The 17,887-nt window shown below is 35.5% G+C and overlaps 1 protein-coding gene across 4 annotated transcripts in view; it reads left to right on the top strand.

Moving 5' to 3' along the window:
* The first annotated feature begins 5,143 nt into the window (after positions 1-5,143).
* The window catches only part of LOC128859315 (PDF receptor), a 107,023-nt gene continuing 94,279 nt past the window's right edge, over positions 5,144-17,887 (top strand). For 3 of the 4 annotated variants that reach the window (XM_054096217.1, XM_054096221.1, XM_054096220.1), the window contains exon 1: positions 5,144-5,447. The gene's annotated coding sequence lies outside the window, so the exon portion shown is untranslated. Of the gene's footprint in view, positions 5,448-12,596; positions 13,030-17,887 lie in introns of those variants that run through there. The other variant, XM_054096218.1, reaches the window with a different exon arrangement.

Below are 17,887 nucleotides of genomic sequence, written 5' to 3'. Positions count from 1 at the left end.
GTCTCCTACTGCAGGTGCAGAGCTGGAGTAGCCAGAAAAAATTGTAGTTGATATTATATGTAGTTTTAGATATCCTTTAGTCTGCTAACACAAGGCATTGTATACATATAAGTTAGTATGAAGAATTTTGATAATTATTCAAATCAAAGAGTTGGTTAATAATATGTTCACTGTAGAGTAGAAAAACTAAAAAACGCGGAGCGCAGTAAAAATCACAGCCACACAAGAACAAGTGGTAAGCCAACAACTATGTTCCATTTTCCACCCGCATTTTTACAGTCAACTAACACACTTTGAACGAAATTAGTAAACTCCTGTAAGGAGGAGATCAAATCTCTTGGGTGTGCAGGTAACATTTCTCTGGGACTGAATTGGACTCCGAGACCTCCTACCCGGTCATCGGCATTCCCCTGACAGTTGTTAAAGCGGAACTGCACAAGTTATTTCTCAGAAAAGCGCAGAAAAGATAGAGCTCCATTTCTTCAAGTGCTATTTCGAAAACCCTTTGGTCCCAATACGATACTTGTATACGAAGGGCTCAGAAAGTCGACATTCAATTTGCAAACTCGTAGCTGTGTTTACCGGTCACTGGACGATCGGCACACACGCGGAAAAGCTAGGATTACCATTTAACCCCCATTGCAGAATCTGTGGGGACCTTTCAGAAAAGGAGACTGTAGAGCATTTTCTCTGTAAATGTCCGGGCTTGGCAGCTAGACGACTAAGGTTACTGGGCGCTCCTTTCTTCGATAGCTTGGGGCAGTGCGCCAAACTAAACTCAATCAATCTCGCCCATTCTACCAACAGCTCTGGCTGGCTGTTGGAGGTCTCGCTATGGTATCAAAACGGCGCTTTAGTGCTACTTAAGGAGTTCTAGACTGGCACTTCAGCCATTTCATCTACCTTCCTAACACACTTCCTTTTCGCTCAAATCGTTCAAAATAAGCATTTCCTGAGTTTACTATTTACTAGATGAGTCTCAGAAGAAAGTGCCCGCTTTTGTGAACAAAAATGAAAAGTTAGGTAAGGTTACTGAAGATAAGAGAAGAAAAAATAGAAAGAAAAAAGTCAATTGCCTTTGGGGTCAAGTAATACATTTCCAACAAAGACATGGTTAAATGCCCAAGAAAAAACGAAAGAGCTTGCACATAGTTCTAACCTAGATCACTATACTGCCTTCCGTCTCCTTCAGCACGTTAAGATACCTTAGACCAAGTCTGTATGTTGGAACTTCAGGAAGGGTATACTGGCATCATAATAAGATAACAGAAGTCTAATGCCCTCGCAAGGTCAATATTTTTGCCACCTGCGCGCTTTCTGTGTTGACCGATAAAATGACTAAGGAAATAATTTCACTTTAGAAATCTACTCGCTTTTAAAGAAGAACAAGATACGAAGTTAACATTTTGATGATAGCGAAGATAACAATTTGTGGAATGTTATTACAATAAGATTACCCATACTAAGGTGCAGATAACAAGCACGCATACGAAAAAATCAGTAAGCAAATGAAAGATAACTTTTATGTTCTCGATTGAATCATGCCTGGCCATGGACCAATGCTTATGGAAGGGTAAAAATATCACTCATATATTAATTAAGAATTCAAATAATATTAATATTGATATGCAAAAAAAACTACATTACCAATACTCAATGTTAAACGCATTAGTCTTTGTGGAAAAAATAAGATTTTTATACAATAGGGCAATTCACAATTAAGTGCAAGTGGTCAGTATATTTTTTTTAAGAAAAAAATTCAAATTTCTATTACTTTTGGTAATAGTAACATAGAACGCGAATTCCAAATTTAAACAAAAAGGAAGTGTAGGGTGTTATAATCTGCTGGAAAAATGCAGCTGGGGTAAAAAGGTTTATTCGAAAATTTAACCAAAAGTTGGCGAGGGGTATGTAGTCTGGTCTTTCAGCTAAGAGGAAAACGCAAAAAAAGATTAAGAAAAATTAGTTCCACAATTTTACAAAAAGTAAGAAAGGAATTGTGTAATGTTGTGTTATTTTTTTAGCTATAAAAAATAAAAAAATTCAAATTCCAAATTTTGTCAAAAAATTATATATAATAATATATATGTACAAATATAATTGGCGCGTACTCCCTTGTTTGGGTGTTTAGCCGAGCTATTATTTGTGGCGTGCGTCTTGATGTTGTTCCACAAATGGAGGGGCCCACAGTTTTAAGCCGACTACGAACGGCAGATATTTTTATGAGGAGCTTTTCAAGGTAGAAATACACTCGGAGGTTTGCCATTGACTGTCGAGGGGCGACCGCTATTAGAAAAAACTTTTTCTTTTTTGGTCTTTTACCGAGATTACCAACGAAATGGTAGTCACGCATCAACCCATTCGGCTACGCCGGCTGCCGTTTTTTTTTACTGAACTTAAAAGTCTTTAATGGTTTAAAGAATCTGGTTTTGCATTTCTTCGTAAAATCAAAAAGCGTAAAAAAGCGGAAAAGTAAGTCGGTTGCTGTACTCTGAACTTCGGCTACCAGAAAAAGTTTGCCATTTTCGCATATACTTTTTTTAATTTAAATTATTCATTAAGACTTCAAACCCAAATTTTCACTGACTTCACAATATTTATAGGAAGCAAAAACTTAATTGCCATGACAATTCCTCGGCGTACACCCTCCCCAGGGCAGCTCACAGTCGATATGTCGCACCTAAATACATACATACACACATATTTATACTCACATGATTACCATACAACACATGCTGGCAGTGCAATTGCTCATCATCACTTGGCTATTCATTGCACATAAAAATTTCCCCTAATTTTATGGAATATTTTCTTTTCACAAAAAAAAGTCGAAAATAAAACAGAATGCCAGTGAAAAAATCGAAAAAATTGCTACAGTAAATCCTCATGCAAATAAACAATTCAAGTAATTCCATCGTAAAAAGAGCGCGCTACTAATTCAAATAAGAGATAAAAGAAAAGACAAGCCAGCAACGCATTTCGGGACCAACCGGTCGTATGAGCAATTTTCAGCCAATCCGCGGATGTGTAATAAAATTTCGAAATTTCATGTAAACAAAAGCGTGCGATAAGCAGGCGCTTAAGACGAGGGGCCATACGCAGGGGAGAGTATGGGAAACGCATAGGTCTTTGGCTGCTGTTTTGAATAACGATTGCTAGCGGTTGCTACACCACTTCGCTGAGCAAATTGAAATTAGAATTCATATTTTTGGCTCATTTTTCTAACCTTTCCCAAAGCTTATGTATTTACTTTTATATGGGTACATGTACACATAGAGATTTGTAATGTTATATATGCACTTGTATGTATTTGATTATTTACTTTGTCCAAATGTTTAGCTCTTTTCAGTTACTTTGCTCTGCAGTCTTGTGCTGGTGCCATTTGCCTTGGCTAGAAGTGGAGGTGAATTATAGCGTTTAATCTAAATATTTACATAACGGTTTATTACAAATAGTACAAAATGTAAATGAAATAAGAAAAACAACAAAAAGCACAAGTCAACAACAACAGCAAGTATCTCATATCTAGCATTAACTTAATAGGAATTTCCACAAAGGGAGTCTATTATTCACTGCAAAGCTTGTTTGGTTGGAAGCCAAGAAAATATTTTTATTTTTAAACTTTTTAAGCTAAAAACATTGTTGAGAATATGCGAGCTATTTAATTTTCTTAGCAATTCGGATAAAGCCTTCCAAGCGTTTTGGCTAATTACAGATACGAGTATAATTAAACTATGTATGTATGGCAATTGGATCCATTTGGTGAGGTTCAAGGTGAAGAAAACCAAGGTCAAGTAATTTATGATAAAGTTGTTTTATATTATTTAAAATTAAATCACTTAGAAATGAAATCTTTTAATACTATTTAGTAAGAAATTTTTAGAATTACATTTCTAGCAGTGGAAACAAAGGAGTTTGAACTTTGCACCTGTGTTGCAGCTAAGGCATTTTTGGGCATTCAATTAGATGAATGAACGGCAGCAATATGTTCTAGAGAGAAAGGACAGCTGAGAGTAAAATGAGTATATTTTTGTAAAAAAAAATTTATAAAAGCTTAATGTAAAGAGCGCGGACTGTGAATGAACCGTATGGTGTGGTCTGATGCAACGTAATTGTCAAGAAATGTATCTAACGGAATATGCCCAGAACATTTCAGTTGAGCATATATTAATTTCGCCTGTAATTATGAATTTCTCAGCAGCTTATAGATTTACTTACCCATCATAGGGTGGATTATTAAGCGCACGGTGATGCTTGAGAAGTTAGAACTTAAATGCTATTTAATACATAACTGCATTAAAAACAGGCATTCTACCTCCCTATGCATCGAAACCAGCCTCCCTTTTAGCCGCTTAAGCAATTATGTAAGTGTGTGAGTTGCGGCAGCTTGCCCATCGTACCAACTGCTCACTTGGTTTGTGGCAACTGCTCTGGAAAATAGGATTTTCTGGTTAACTTTTCTTCCTTTCTCAGTTCGAAATTTTAATAAAATATAAATCTGGAATTTTATTAAATTTTATATCTTATTAAAAGATTAATCCAATTTTAACCTTAAATTGTAAAAGTGAAAATCTATCTCAAGTGCAACAGCTTTATGCACAATTTCCACTAAATCTGATTGCGTGCCTGCATTACACGTACAGCCAATTCAATTTATTTCAGGAGAACTACTGAAAAATTCCATGCAAGTTTAAAATTAAATTAAATTCTAATGCAAATAAAAGTGATCGCTTCAACCAGCCATTCATTTGCATTTTAGTAAAATATTTATAAACAAAATTTAATATTAATCAAGGCATGTCAGTAACAATGCGATTTTTTTCATTATCAGCAAAATCAGAAGCGCACACACACATTCAAACACATCTTCCTAACCGCCTCGTTCAACATTCTACAATACAAGTAAATAAAAATGGAAGTGAAAAAAGTATATCCGTAGTGTCATCATTATCATAATCCTCCAACAGCTAGACACTATCTTAGAAGAAATCTTCCAACTGCAGAGAGGCACAAACACACTGAAACGCCACCTGCGCCCACCAACCCAACCAACGTTTGCTATTGCAGCCGCCTTCCACTGGCACCAGCTAAGACCGACTGCTCCAGCCCAGTCGACTTTTAGTCTCGCAACGGCTTTCAAAAGCGACGCGCGTACGGCTGGGTACTAAGTTAACGGGCTGCATATTATAATAAACCGTAAACCAGAAGCAATAAGCATCATAAACTGAAATACTAAGTGTGCACATCTACATTCTACAAGTACATACAGACATACTAAAGGGTGTCAGTGCAAAGAGCTTAAAATTCAGCATACATTTTTTTGTATTTAGTATTTAGTTAAAGAAAGTCTTGCTTGCCTTAGCGGGCCGCGACGTGTAAATTGCGACTGTTTCGAAAACTATCAAGTCACTACATATAGTACACACAAGCTCACATACACGGATGCAGTAAGTAGCACCAGCAATGTTGTAAGGGTAGATTAAATTAGCTAATTTTCTGTAAATCGCATTGAAATGAAGGCATGCAATCCGATGCCAGCAAGCATTTAGGCAAGAGGCAAGAGGGGGCAAAACTAGTATCTGCTTCAACTTGTACTGTATTTGCAAAGCTGATAATGAACTGCAAAGAAAGATTTCAAAATTGCAAAGAAGCGCGCAAAAATGATAGATGCCAACCATTCAGTAAAAAAAAAATATTTAATAGAGGCTTTATAAATTCAACGATTTTGAATTCCGCTGACTAAACATCTGCACTATTTTTCTAAAAGTGCTTAAACGCTTTTCTTTGTTCTTTTTTTAATTTAAATTTTTTTGTTTGATTGACCAAATTTGTCTCAAGTAATTTGCTTTCGAATTTTTAATGGCCCAAATATTCATTTCCATTGTACTAACCAGCTGTCGAATTTGTTGCTTTACGATTTCTGATCAATCAGCTGCCAGCCACAGCCATCACTTGCACTTTCTTCTTATTTTGCACACATACATGCACATATTTGTACATATACAAATAAAAGTATTTATTTGTTCAATCTTCTAAATGCTCCACAGCGCTGAAAGACAACATTTGTTTACATAAAAAATTAGTAGGCGAATCAAAATCGCAGATATGTGCGAACTGACAGGGTGCGTCATGAACTAGAAGTGTGGGAGCTCGAACGCTAAGACTGACAGCCAATGCGGCCGGATACACTTTTGTGTGCCATATTGACTATTAGCACCAATCTATAAACTGCTCGGGTGTGAAGCATTTGAGTGGAAAAAATTGTTCCTGACAAGGGAAAAAAGCTTCTAATGATTTCACAAGCCACCTCATTAAAACGTCCAACAGTTGGAAGTGAAGTCAGTATTTTTGTAAAAAAAAAATCGCAAATCACTACACAAATCATAAGAGGAAGTTTAGTATTCTTCTCAAAGGGCGTTTAAGGAGCCAAAGTTAAATATTAAATAATTTTAAACTATGAAAGCTATGTAGGTATAGAATTCTAAATAAATGAAAGCTTGTTCCTGGAATGAAATGAAATTAATTCTGAAATGTGTTTATGCACGGAAAGCTCGCTTTTAATTTTACTGAAGTGGTAAAAAGTCACTTTCCTGGGCCTTTATTATACTGGATTTCATTAAAAATACGCAAACTACGTTTAGAGCTTTCAATATGTAAAAGCTTGCTTTAGAGAAATATAAAAGCTGCTCATAAAATACAACTAAACCATGGAAGCGCATTTTTAAGTCAGACAATTTAATTAGACAATTAAAATTCACTTCAAACCGTGTTTCAAATACTTAATTTCATACTTAATGAGCTTGAAATAAAAAAACTCCAGCCTGCAACAAACGAAAGCATTTCTTGACCAGTTTTTACTACGTTTCCTTGTTTTTTTTTAATATTCAAATAATTTGTTCAGTTATAATTAAGAATTTATCAAATAATGATCTAAGACGCTTTAACAGCACGCAGTCCTTTTACTCTTTCACAACGAAAAAAACACGCACAAATTGATTCACTTGAGTGGCTATTGAAGCACGAAAACCAAAGATTGCTAAGCACGTAGGAGGCATCTTAGAGATGATAAATAATATGAAACTTTCATAAAAAGCTATAAAAAACCAAATTCATTAACTAAATTTTTTGCTGTAAATTGAAAATATTAAGCTTTTTTTATTTTTGTTTTTAATTTTAAAAAATTCCGCCTTATAATGACTTTAATTTTACTTTGATGCCAGACTTACGTGGATTTGATAAATGTTCATATTTTATAAGATATATTATTACTAGATATTTAGCCACTGTGCTGATATCTGTTTCGAATGAGCGCATTTCGCCGCTTCTTTTACTACTATTACTGAAGGTTTTAGAGCACTCGAGCGAGTACATTAGCGAGTAACTGTACTTCTTTCCTCTAAACGCGACAACCTTCTTTATGGGAATGAGACAATATTTCTAAAGTACAAAACAAGAAACAAATTACGTATAAATTTTTCGCTTAACTCTCTTTCTTTATTTTAGAATCTATGCATAAGTTCCGATGAAGCAAATGTCTTTACGAATTCATAAATAGTTGAAAATCTAATCATATTTATTTGCCTTTGTTTTCCGCCCGAATTTTCATTAATCATTTGTACAGCTTTCATGGACCTTGCAGGCTAACAATTAAATCAATCGCACTAATTGAATTTTGAAATCCAATAATGCAATAGAAATCAATTGCAGCGCACCATCTACAGCGACGTACATCGCACATCGGTACACAGTCACACAGAGACTTTTATACGCAATCGAGCTCTTCAATTTCTTGTTTTCTTCACACACACGCACACAAGTCGCATTCAGCCAGGATACAAAAATGGCATGTGACATGAATGGGCGAATAGTTGTACGGCTGTCTAGTGAATCGAATTGAGTGAAGTTAATAAATACCTAAAATGTTTTAAAGAGATTAATATGTATTTGTTATGTATGGCATATGGACAAAATATAAATATATATGTGTGTGTATCGCACTGTAAATGCAAGATTTTATTGTAAACTCTTTCTCTGCCTCTGCCGTCAGCACAAATGACAGTCAGTTCACTGGGAATACGCCAGCGACACAAAGGCAGCAGCACAACAGCAAGAGGCAAGTGTATGTGTGTGCGTGAAAATTATTTTATTTCTAGTTACAAAGCAAAATAATGCTAGTACATTCACTCGCTCACGCTGTTCCCCTCGACACAATCGGCTTCTGCAGTTGACTCTACTCGACTCACCTCGCTTCACTTAGCTTGTATCATTTACTTGCTAGCAGTTACTTATACAATTACAATAATTATTACATTTCTGCAAATCAAATGTATTTAGCTAAATAATATTCAGAATCCCTGTAGGGAAATGCAATACCACCGAACTGGTTCACTCTTAGTAAATTTCGTACCATGGCTAGCTCGCATTGCTACTCTTCTGCTTTTACTGTGAATTTGTACGATGATGCATTGATGAGCTCTAGAATGCTCTATAAGCAGCTCTTTTTCGATAGCTGCAATGCAGTGTCGAGCTCGATGGGATGAGGAATGAGAAATTAGTATTCTAAATAGCTTTGCCCACGCTGCCTCAGTTGTCGAGTAATCGAGAAAAAGTAGAGCATTAACGTATCATGCAGCAAGTCCTAAGTTTGATATTAGCGAGGGAGTATAAAAATTCGTCGTATTTGTGAAAAGTGGCTTTTTTATTTGCTTTTCTGTTATGGCATAGTCAACCTTTAAGAATGGCATTTCTTTCTTCTTTTTTCTCCAGTCTGAATATAGCCATAGACTTCTAAATCTGGGGCTACACATTAACTTCAATTCCTAATCAAATTTGCAAACAAAGACTACAGAGGCAATAAGGAGGTTTTAAATTAGGATATTTAATTTTTATTTATTTTATTTTTATTATTTAAAGCAGCCACATATATTAATCCAATTATCTAGAGTGAAAGATGAAACTCCTAGAACAGATATCGCTACCCACAACATGAGTGCATCGTAGCCTTAATACTGTTTCAAAGAAATGTACTGATAAAATAAGAATGAACTTATTCTCTAAAGCTTAACGCTTAAATTCAAGCGGCTACCGAGGAATGACAAACAAAAGGAAAACCTCGATAAAATAACTTCCACATGAGTGGCTACATGGTTCAAAATGGCTCAAACTTGGCCAGAAACTCTTTCTCTACTTCAGGTTTTCTCTGTGGGGATAGTTAAGTGTACCCACAAACAAATACACATACACATGCACGCATTTACGACTGGTATGTAGCAATTGTACGTGTGTTGCGTTGGTCTGCATCTGATTTTGCTGCTTTTAATTAAAATTTAATTCATTTTTCCCTTTCGAATTTCGTGTGCGCTCACCGCTCAACAACATTTGTTTATTTTTCAAGTGCTCGTGCATTTCCATTTCTTTCCTCCCATTCATCTGCCCATTATTCGCAGACCGGCCGTCTAAGTAATTTTCAATTACATTTCCGCTACTTTTCATAAATGGCCTAAGTTGAACTGGATAGAGTTGATGCGGCTGAAGTTGAGCTTTTATTATTTGGTTGCTTTTCCATTATTCTTTGCAAGGTGCAAAGTCTTGTTACTATTTCTTGAAAACACTTACTAAGTTTTACTTCAATCTTGGATGAATTGAAATGTGCGGCCATTCCTTTCAAGCTCAACTTATTCAATGCATACAGGTCAGTGGGTAAATTTCCCTTACCTCCCCTTGAGGGCTTTCCTTTCCTTATGATTTCACTTTACCTTTGATTTCTTTGCTTTTTGCCAGATTTTAGAATATTTCATGGCACTTTGAATTTCTACTCTCTATTATGACAAATTTCTCTTCCCTGCAAGGGGAAAAAAGCATTCAGGTACGTTGTATAAAATTTAATTTGTAAATGACACGAACCGCTTTGGGCTTAGGTTCTCGGGCTGAGAGAAAAGGAGAAACTCTCTGTAATTGGTAAATGCTTTATTTTGCAAAAGTCTTAGTACTTTCAATACACTTCCAACCTTTTTGCTAATTTGGGCCAGAGAAAAATTGACTTTAAGAAAGCTATTGATAATAAACCAGCTAAACCAGTGCTTTGAGAAATAAGACCAAATACATTTTTCGCATTCGATAGCTTCCACATCAAAGCGCACCTAAATAACTCTCTCACAGAACTGGTCTATTGTTTCCAAGAGACTATAAGGAGACGTAAGTTGCATGTCCTATTCGTATTTTGCTGTTTCGAAGGGGAGGGATGCAGTACGAAAACAGCGTAGTCAAGATCTGCAAAGTCCTGGGCAAATATATACATAAGTAGCTCTCCAGCTTACCCCCAACATTACCTTCGTTACTTACTTGGCATTCTTCACTCCGCCCCAGTTTCACGAGTATTTTTGCTACATGAAGTGATACAGAATAGTATAAAACACCATTGGACCGTTCATAAAATTGGTTTGTGGAACAACTTAGATTAAGCTGCCACTTTTGTTTTGTTTCCTTGTTCACTGCGCTTGGGAGCATAGAGCCTCGAAAAGGTTTTGGGGTGTTGTCTTTCCGCCGTCCCATGTGATGTCGAAATCTGCTAGCTCGGTTTCTTTCTGTAACTAAAAGGGATACACTAGATATTTTAAACGAAATCAAATATTTTATTTCTTTTATCTTCAACTCATTTTCTACATTTGCAGGCCCTTCCCTTAGCAATTAAGCTTTTCCTATCTAGCAAAGTAATTAATTTCTTCACTAAGTAAAAATCCATGCAAATTTCGAAGAGCTCAACGCAATCCGTTCAATGACACCGTTGTCACCTTTTGAAATGCTCGGCAGTCAGCTGTAATTTTTCACCCTCGTAAAAGTCTAAGCACTTAATTTATGTGAGTATCCGCTTTCATTTTGTTTATTGCTGTGAGCGCCAAATTCAAACCTACGCTTCCAAGTCTACTAACCGAATTACGCACAATAAAATGTTCCTCATACGCCCCCGGTGGTCTTGCATGTTTACCATAACTGAACTGCAAATACAGCGAACGACAGTCAAGCGTTTTTATTTTGCTTTTCAATTGCGCACCCACATTTCTCTCGCGTGCGGTCCTATGTGGATTGTACTTGAAATTTTTCAATGAAATTTTTTTGATGGCAACGAAAAAAGGGGCGATTGAAACGAAATTTACATATTTGCAATAAATATTTTAACGTTGAACGAAATATCTTTACTTTGTGCTGTGTGAGTGGGTGATAGCAATGCTGTGAGCTGCTGTTCTAGTGCATGTTGCACACCGCCGCTCATTCAGCCACGTATACGTTGCGTAGGGGCCACAACGACTTTGGGAGCTGTATGGTATTGCAATTGATGTGCACCATGCATGTGGCATGTGGCATGCGAACCAAAACATGCCTTTGGATATACAAAGGCATAACTACCCACACACACACGCGTTGGGTGGTAGCGTAACATGCACACATTGACGCAGTGACACTTAGTGTTGGTCTGTCGCTGCACTTTTTTTGGCCCTTTGTATTCCTATCTGTATCCACTTATCCTCCTTTAGCTGCTATTTTCCACATTGCCTACATTGCCACATTGAGGCGGTAAACAATATTCTTATACGTCCACATCACCTCGCTTGAAATATTTCTTAGCTCCTCACCCTATCGCGCTGTGCTTGTGGTGTAAGCTAAGCTTGAGTTTGTCTTTGTTTTTGTTATTCCCAATTCACATGCCATTTTATTTTGCTTTCGCTTAATTTATTTGTTTACATGCATTTTCTTTTACAGTCACACACACACACGCACGTATTTCCTTTGCCCTAATTCCACCGCATTCTCTACATCTTCTTTATTTTGCTATGTTTTCCCTCCGCTCTTTAGTATGCCATTTCGCTACAGCGTCGTCGGAAAAGTCACGTGCAGCAAGGACATGCGCGCCCTGACGAGCATACCACAACCCCCACCTACTCTCACCCCATCTACTCGTCACTCGCCATTTTCCCATCTCCACGATTCTCCAGTCAGCTGCTTTATTTTGCTGTGTTTTCATTTGTATTTGCATTCTCATATTTTCCGCCTGTTCCATTTCCCTTCCATGCGCGCAACCTCCCGCCAGCAGCCTCAGCTGTTTGCCGTCTGCACTGTCCATCGCCGCTTGCTTCGCGGCCCATGACACTCGTTACTCGTCGCTCGTTGTTTGTCGCTCGCCGTTTGTTACCGGCATAGCATATCAGCTCACTCAATTTATAAACAAATACAAACAACCGTTACTTTCATGTGCGCATACAATCACAAGAGTACATATGTACAATATTTACTTGTTAGCATGTTTCGCCTGCCCGCCATTCAGTTGTTGCTTAGACTGCAATTCTGCCATCTCACTCACACACTCGCCATCCAGCTCACTTGCTCTCACGTGCACTATGGTACCATGCACTTCGTCCGTACGACTTCTTTGTGTAATTATTTCGCTACTTCGTTCGTATTTAGTTCTTTCATAAGTGTGCATGTGTGAGTGTGTGAGTGTGTGTGTGTGCGTGTGTGCGTGTTTACCCGCATTCACAGCTGAACAGTCGTTGCATCCTGTCGCCGTGTGGCATAACGTACGCGTCTCTGATGGTGTTCGGTTCATTTGATACGCTCGCGGTCGTCTCTAGCACTTCATACACATCTCATACACACAAAAATTTCGTTTTCGCTTCTTCGATTTCGGTTGCAACTATTCGTTTGACGTTTTCTTAGCTCTGCATTGCTTCGCTTGAATCGACGTGCAATACAAAACAGTGTGATGTGCTAAGCTGGAATTGTTACAAAAAGCATTTTTAAAAAAAATTTTATCTGGTATTAGTGTATTGTTGTTTTGGAAATAACTGTCAGTGAGTGTTGAATATTCTTTCCTCAAGGTGTGAAAAACTACTAGACAAGCGCGATTTTTTATGAATGCGCTGAGTTACCTTTTACCAAAAGGAAAAATTCTGACAAATTCTGTTTTTTTATTCAGAAAAAATGAGAAATTCTTTTGCAAAAATAATCAATACAGGAAAAGTCTCATGCACAGAGGTGAGTTTTCTTATAAAAAATAAAATAAATTATTTAAAAAATATCCTTAATGTAAACTTAGAATAATTAAAACGATAAATAGAGCGATTTGAAATATATATTTTTTGAACAAATTGCTTTTAGTAAAATATGGTAAGTTTCATTTTTGCGAAGCACATAAAAAAATTGATCAAAAAAATTTGAGGGGGTACTGAGAAAAATTGAGTACTAATCTGTGCGTATAGACCCCAGTACTAAAAATCTGAAGAGAAGAATTGTGTTTTTTTCGTTGTTCAAAAATTATTAATAAGAAACATTACAAAAGTATTGCTCTTTTCTGTCACTAAATATGAGAAAGTAAATGCACTTACTTTTCCTTTACGCAAAGTAATACTGTATGGGAACCCTCTAGATTTTTTGATATATTTTTCCATGTGCCCCACAAAGTGTCTATATTTCGCAAGTTATGCTTAATAGGATAAGGTCCAATAAGGATCCTCTGTTGGGTATTTGGGCGGATTCTTCCTCCAACAGATGGCGGGACGGTTTTATGCCGCCTCCGAATGGCACAAATACACTCGGAGGCTTGCCATTGCCTGCCAAGGGACGACTGCTTTTAGAATAAACCTTTTTTACTGTGGGTTTCGAGCCCGGGCTCTACCGAATGCTAGTCACGCGCAAACCCATTCGGCTACGTAAGATTTACTTCCTACAAAACACCATTTGTAAAAATTATAAATATTCCGATAGGGTGATTCATTTTGCTCCATAAAGTTTAGTAATATTGTATATTTTTTTACTAAAACTTATATTCATACATTTCCTTAGTAAAAGTTAAATAATTGCAAAATAAAAATAAAAAAATATAAAAGTAAAATTATAGACATTTATTGTAAATTTCAAATAAATAACACGTGCATTTTTACTGAAATATTTTATTCAAATTTTAAAAGTTTGTTGGGCAAACCATATTTTCTTTTCCGCCCTATGCTCCGGGTAGAAGCGATAATATGTGAGGAAAGATGTTCTTAAAAATGCCATCTAGCAGTATACTTATATACGAGGTGTGTTCAAAAAATAAGGCGAATTTTCAAATTTCGCGGGCTGCCTAAACGATTATTATTATTATTATTTTTTATTTAGAAATTTCCATATTTACAGCATTACAAGTTTTCTAAGATATAATTATGTAAATGATTTTTGAATTTTGTCAAAGTTTCTTTATTTTTAATATTTTGTGGTAGTGAATTAAATAACTTAACAGCTTTATAGAATAATGAATTTTGGCTACATTGTTTTTTTGATTTAGAAGGACATATTTCACTCGAATTTCTTAATCTCATATTTTGAGTTTCATGTTTATATTGTATATAATTTTATTAATCAAATATTTTGGAGCTTGAGAATTTATTATCTTATATATAAACATTAATGTTCTAAAAGTAATTAATTGCAAAACTTAAGTTTTAATTCGTTTAACATTGTTGGACTTTCCGTGAAATTATCAACCCTTAATATTTGTCTTAAGCATTTGTTTTGAATAATGTGAAGTCTATTTAAATCTGTTGAATTTGATATAAATAAAATTGATGCACAATATGTTAAATGCGGCTCAATTATTGACTTATAAAGTGACAATTTTTGGTTAGTATTTAATTCATTTCTAAGGCTAGTTTAAACATTAACTTATGTCCAACTTTCTTACATATATGGTTTGTGTTTTTATCAAAGTTTAGTTTGTCGTCAATAATTACACCTAGATATTTTATCTCAGATTCAACATCAAGTCTAGATCCTTCGATAAAAATATTTTTATTATTTCTTTTAATGTTTTTGTTTGATATCGTCATAACCTTTGTTTTGTATACATTTAGTTTAAGTTTATTTTCACATAATGTATTGCAAAGTGTATTTAAATCTTCATTTAATTTTTGTGGCGCTTCATCAGTCAAATTGGCAATGATATAGACTAGAGTACCATCTGCAAATAATCTAGCTTGACAATATTTTAAGCAACTTGACAAATCGTTAATATAAAGAATAAAAAGCAAAGGTCCAAGAATAGATCCCTGAGGTACCCCTAGGTTATTAGATTGTTCATTTGAAATAGATTCATTAATTCTTGTTACTTGCTTACGATTACCAAGATAATCTTTAAACCAATTGAATGAATTTCCTCCATACAATTCCAATTTAGTTATTAAAATATAATATATATCTATAGTTTCAAAAGTTCTCTTAAAATCTAGAAAAACAGCAACAACTATTTTTGATTCATTTTGTGCCATTTTTCATTCATATAGAACTTCATTAATGGCAGATTCACATGAGTGCTTGTCTCTAAAACCCGATTGGTTTTCACTTACAATTGATTTTGATCGATATATTTTGAAAATTGATTGTAGGCTAATAATTCAATGAGTCGTTCACAACATTTTTATATCGGTACACTCGCCTCGAAGATATGTTCAGGGCTTAGCAATAAAGCAGGTTTAGTTTGTTTATGAGAGGCATAAATGGTAAAGGCATGTTCGACGATTTTCTGCTATCCACTCTTGGCTCTCCTGGACTCCTCCAGTGGGAATTGGGCTTTGGTTTCGGCATAACCATATACCTTCTGCTCAAATATGAACGAGACTTTATCAATAAAACGGTCCGCGGATGACACATGGCAAAAATAATTTTTTTTGTTTTATGGTAGGAGTGTTATAAGCTTACATGCCAAATTTCAGCGTGATATGTCACATAGTTTGTTTTCTGTGCTACTGTAAACAAGTCAAGCTCGAGTGTGTTTTTCAAATTTAACGATGGAAATTCAAGTTGAACAAAGAATTTGTTTGAAATTTTGTTATTCCAACAAAATTTCGGCTTCAGACGCCTTAAAAATGTTGCAGACAACCTATGGGGACTCTGCTCTATTGCGTGCACGTGTTTTCCAGTGGTACAAATCGTTCAAAGACGAGGAGCCGAAACCCAAAAAACCACGCCAAAGTCGCTCAAAAATTAAGGTTATGCTGACTGTTTTTTTTCGATTACGAAGGTGTGGTGCACTCGGAGTTCCTTCCGCAAGGCCGATCGGTTAATGCTGAATATTATTTAGACGTTTTAAAGCGTTTGCGCGAGAACATTCGTCTTAAAAGGAAGGAATTGTGGGACAACAAGTCATGGTTCTTGCATCACGATAATGCACCAGCTCACACATCACGTCTTGTTCGCGATTATTTGAACAAAAATAATGTTAATATCGTTCTGCAAGCACCGCATTCGACTGATATGGCTCCATGTGACTTTTTCCTGTTTCCCAAGCTCAAGTTGCCGCTCCGTGGAAAACATTTTGAGACAATTGAAGTCATAAAAGAGAATTCGAAGAAGGAACTGAAATCCATACCGAAATCGGCCTTCCAGAAATGCTATGATGATTGGAAAAAACGTTGGCATATGTGTATCGCCTCCAATTGTGATTACTTTGAAGGAGATAAAATAAAAATTGAACAATAATTAACCGTCTGTGTTTTATTAAATCAGTCTCGTTCATATTTGAGCAGAAGGTACATATTATTCGTTCCCACTTATGACCCATTCAATCAGGCGCCCGTTAGGAGTAAGTAGACTGTATATGTTTGGTTCGTTGGTTTAAGTGGGTTTTAATTGGTCCAGAAAAAGTTTGCGTAGTAAAAGTAAATATTTAGTAAAAGTAAAATAAATTTATTTAATTAATGAAAAAGTGAGTTTTTAATAAAATGTTTTCTTTTTTTTGTTTTTTAAGTTTTTTTATTAAAATATTTTTTTTTTATATTTTTAAAGTTTCCTTTAGTAAGTATATATTCTACACATATATATATATATATATATATATATAATATATTATTATTATTCTTAGTGCATTTCTGTCTTATTTTGAATTAGATTACCTATAGTAAACCTTTTTACTAAATCATATTTAAATTTTTTAGTGGAATATATTTGTATAGATTTTTTAGTAAAAATAATAAAAACTGGATAAAAAATTAATTAATTCAAATAATCTATTTACTAACCGAAGAGCGATTTGAAGAATAAAGTCTTGGGAAAAAATTTGTTTTGCACAATATATATTTTGTTTCCCAAGTTCAAGGAGATTTCAGTCGATAAAGAAGATCAAAGAGAATGACACGAATGAGCTGAAGGACATCCCTTCGTCGGCCTACTTGGGGTGCATGAAGCACTGGGTTAAACGTTGGCACATGTGTGTTGCTTCAGACAGGTCATATTTTGAAGGAGATAAAATAAATTTGCCTGAAATTTAACTCTGTTTTGTTTTATTTAAACATTCTCGTGTACATTGGTGACAAAAGGAAGAGAAAGACTCCATTAATATACCTTCCAGTTTTCTCGCGCTTTCATACCTGAAACTAGTTTTACGGAGGTGAAACTCGTATTTTCTGTTAATTCAGTTTACACAAATCCATACACATAATACTCAAACCCCCCTTTTTCCTATTTACAAATTATGAAAGAAGCAACTTTTAGTTTCAATTCATACAAAACAGCACAGCAAATTTTACCATTTTCTCAGAACTGTTAGGGGACCTGCTGCCGCATTCATTATAACAAAATTGCTCTGAAGGCGCATAATTCAACACTTATTATGTTGACGAATAAAGTTTGGGATACAAATCATTGTGACCCACAAGAAACTTCACTAATACATGCGCAAGAGTTTAGGGAAGCGTGGAATAGTTTACCGGCAGCAAAGCAAATACTGCTGGAGTTAATGTGAACATTTTTTCCACACACTATTTTACACACACGTTGATGTAAAGACTTTTTTTAAGAAAGGAAGTATCCAAAAATTTCTTGAATTAGTAAGTTAGCTGATTGCTACGAATATTTGTATGTG

Source organism: Anastrepha ludens, chromosome 3 (genome assembly GCF_028408465.1).
Source record: "Anastrepha ludens isolate Willacy chromosome 3, idAnaLude1.1, whole genome shotgun sequence".
NCBI classification, from domain to species: Eukaryota; Metazoa; Arthropoda; class Insecta; order Diptera; family Tephritidae; genus Anastrepha; species Anastrepha ludens.
Note: the sequence above shows the minus strand (reverse complement) of the source record. Positions and strands in the feature narration are given on the sequence as shown.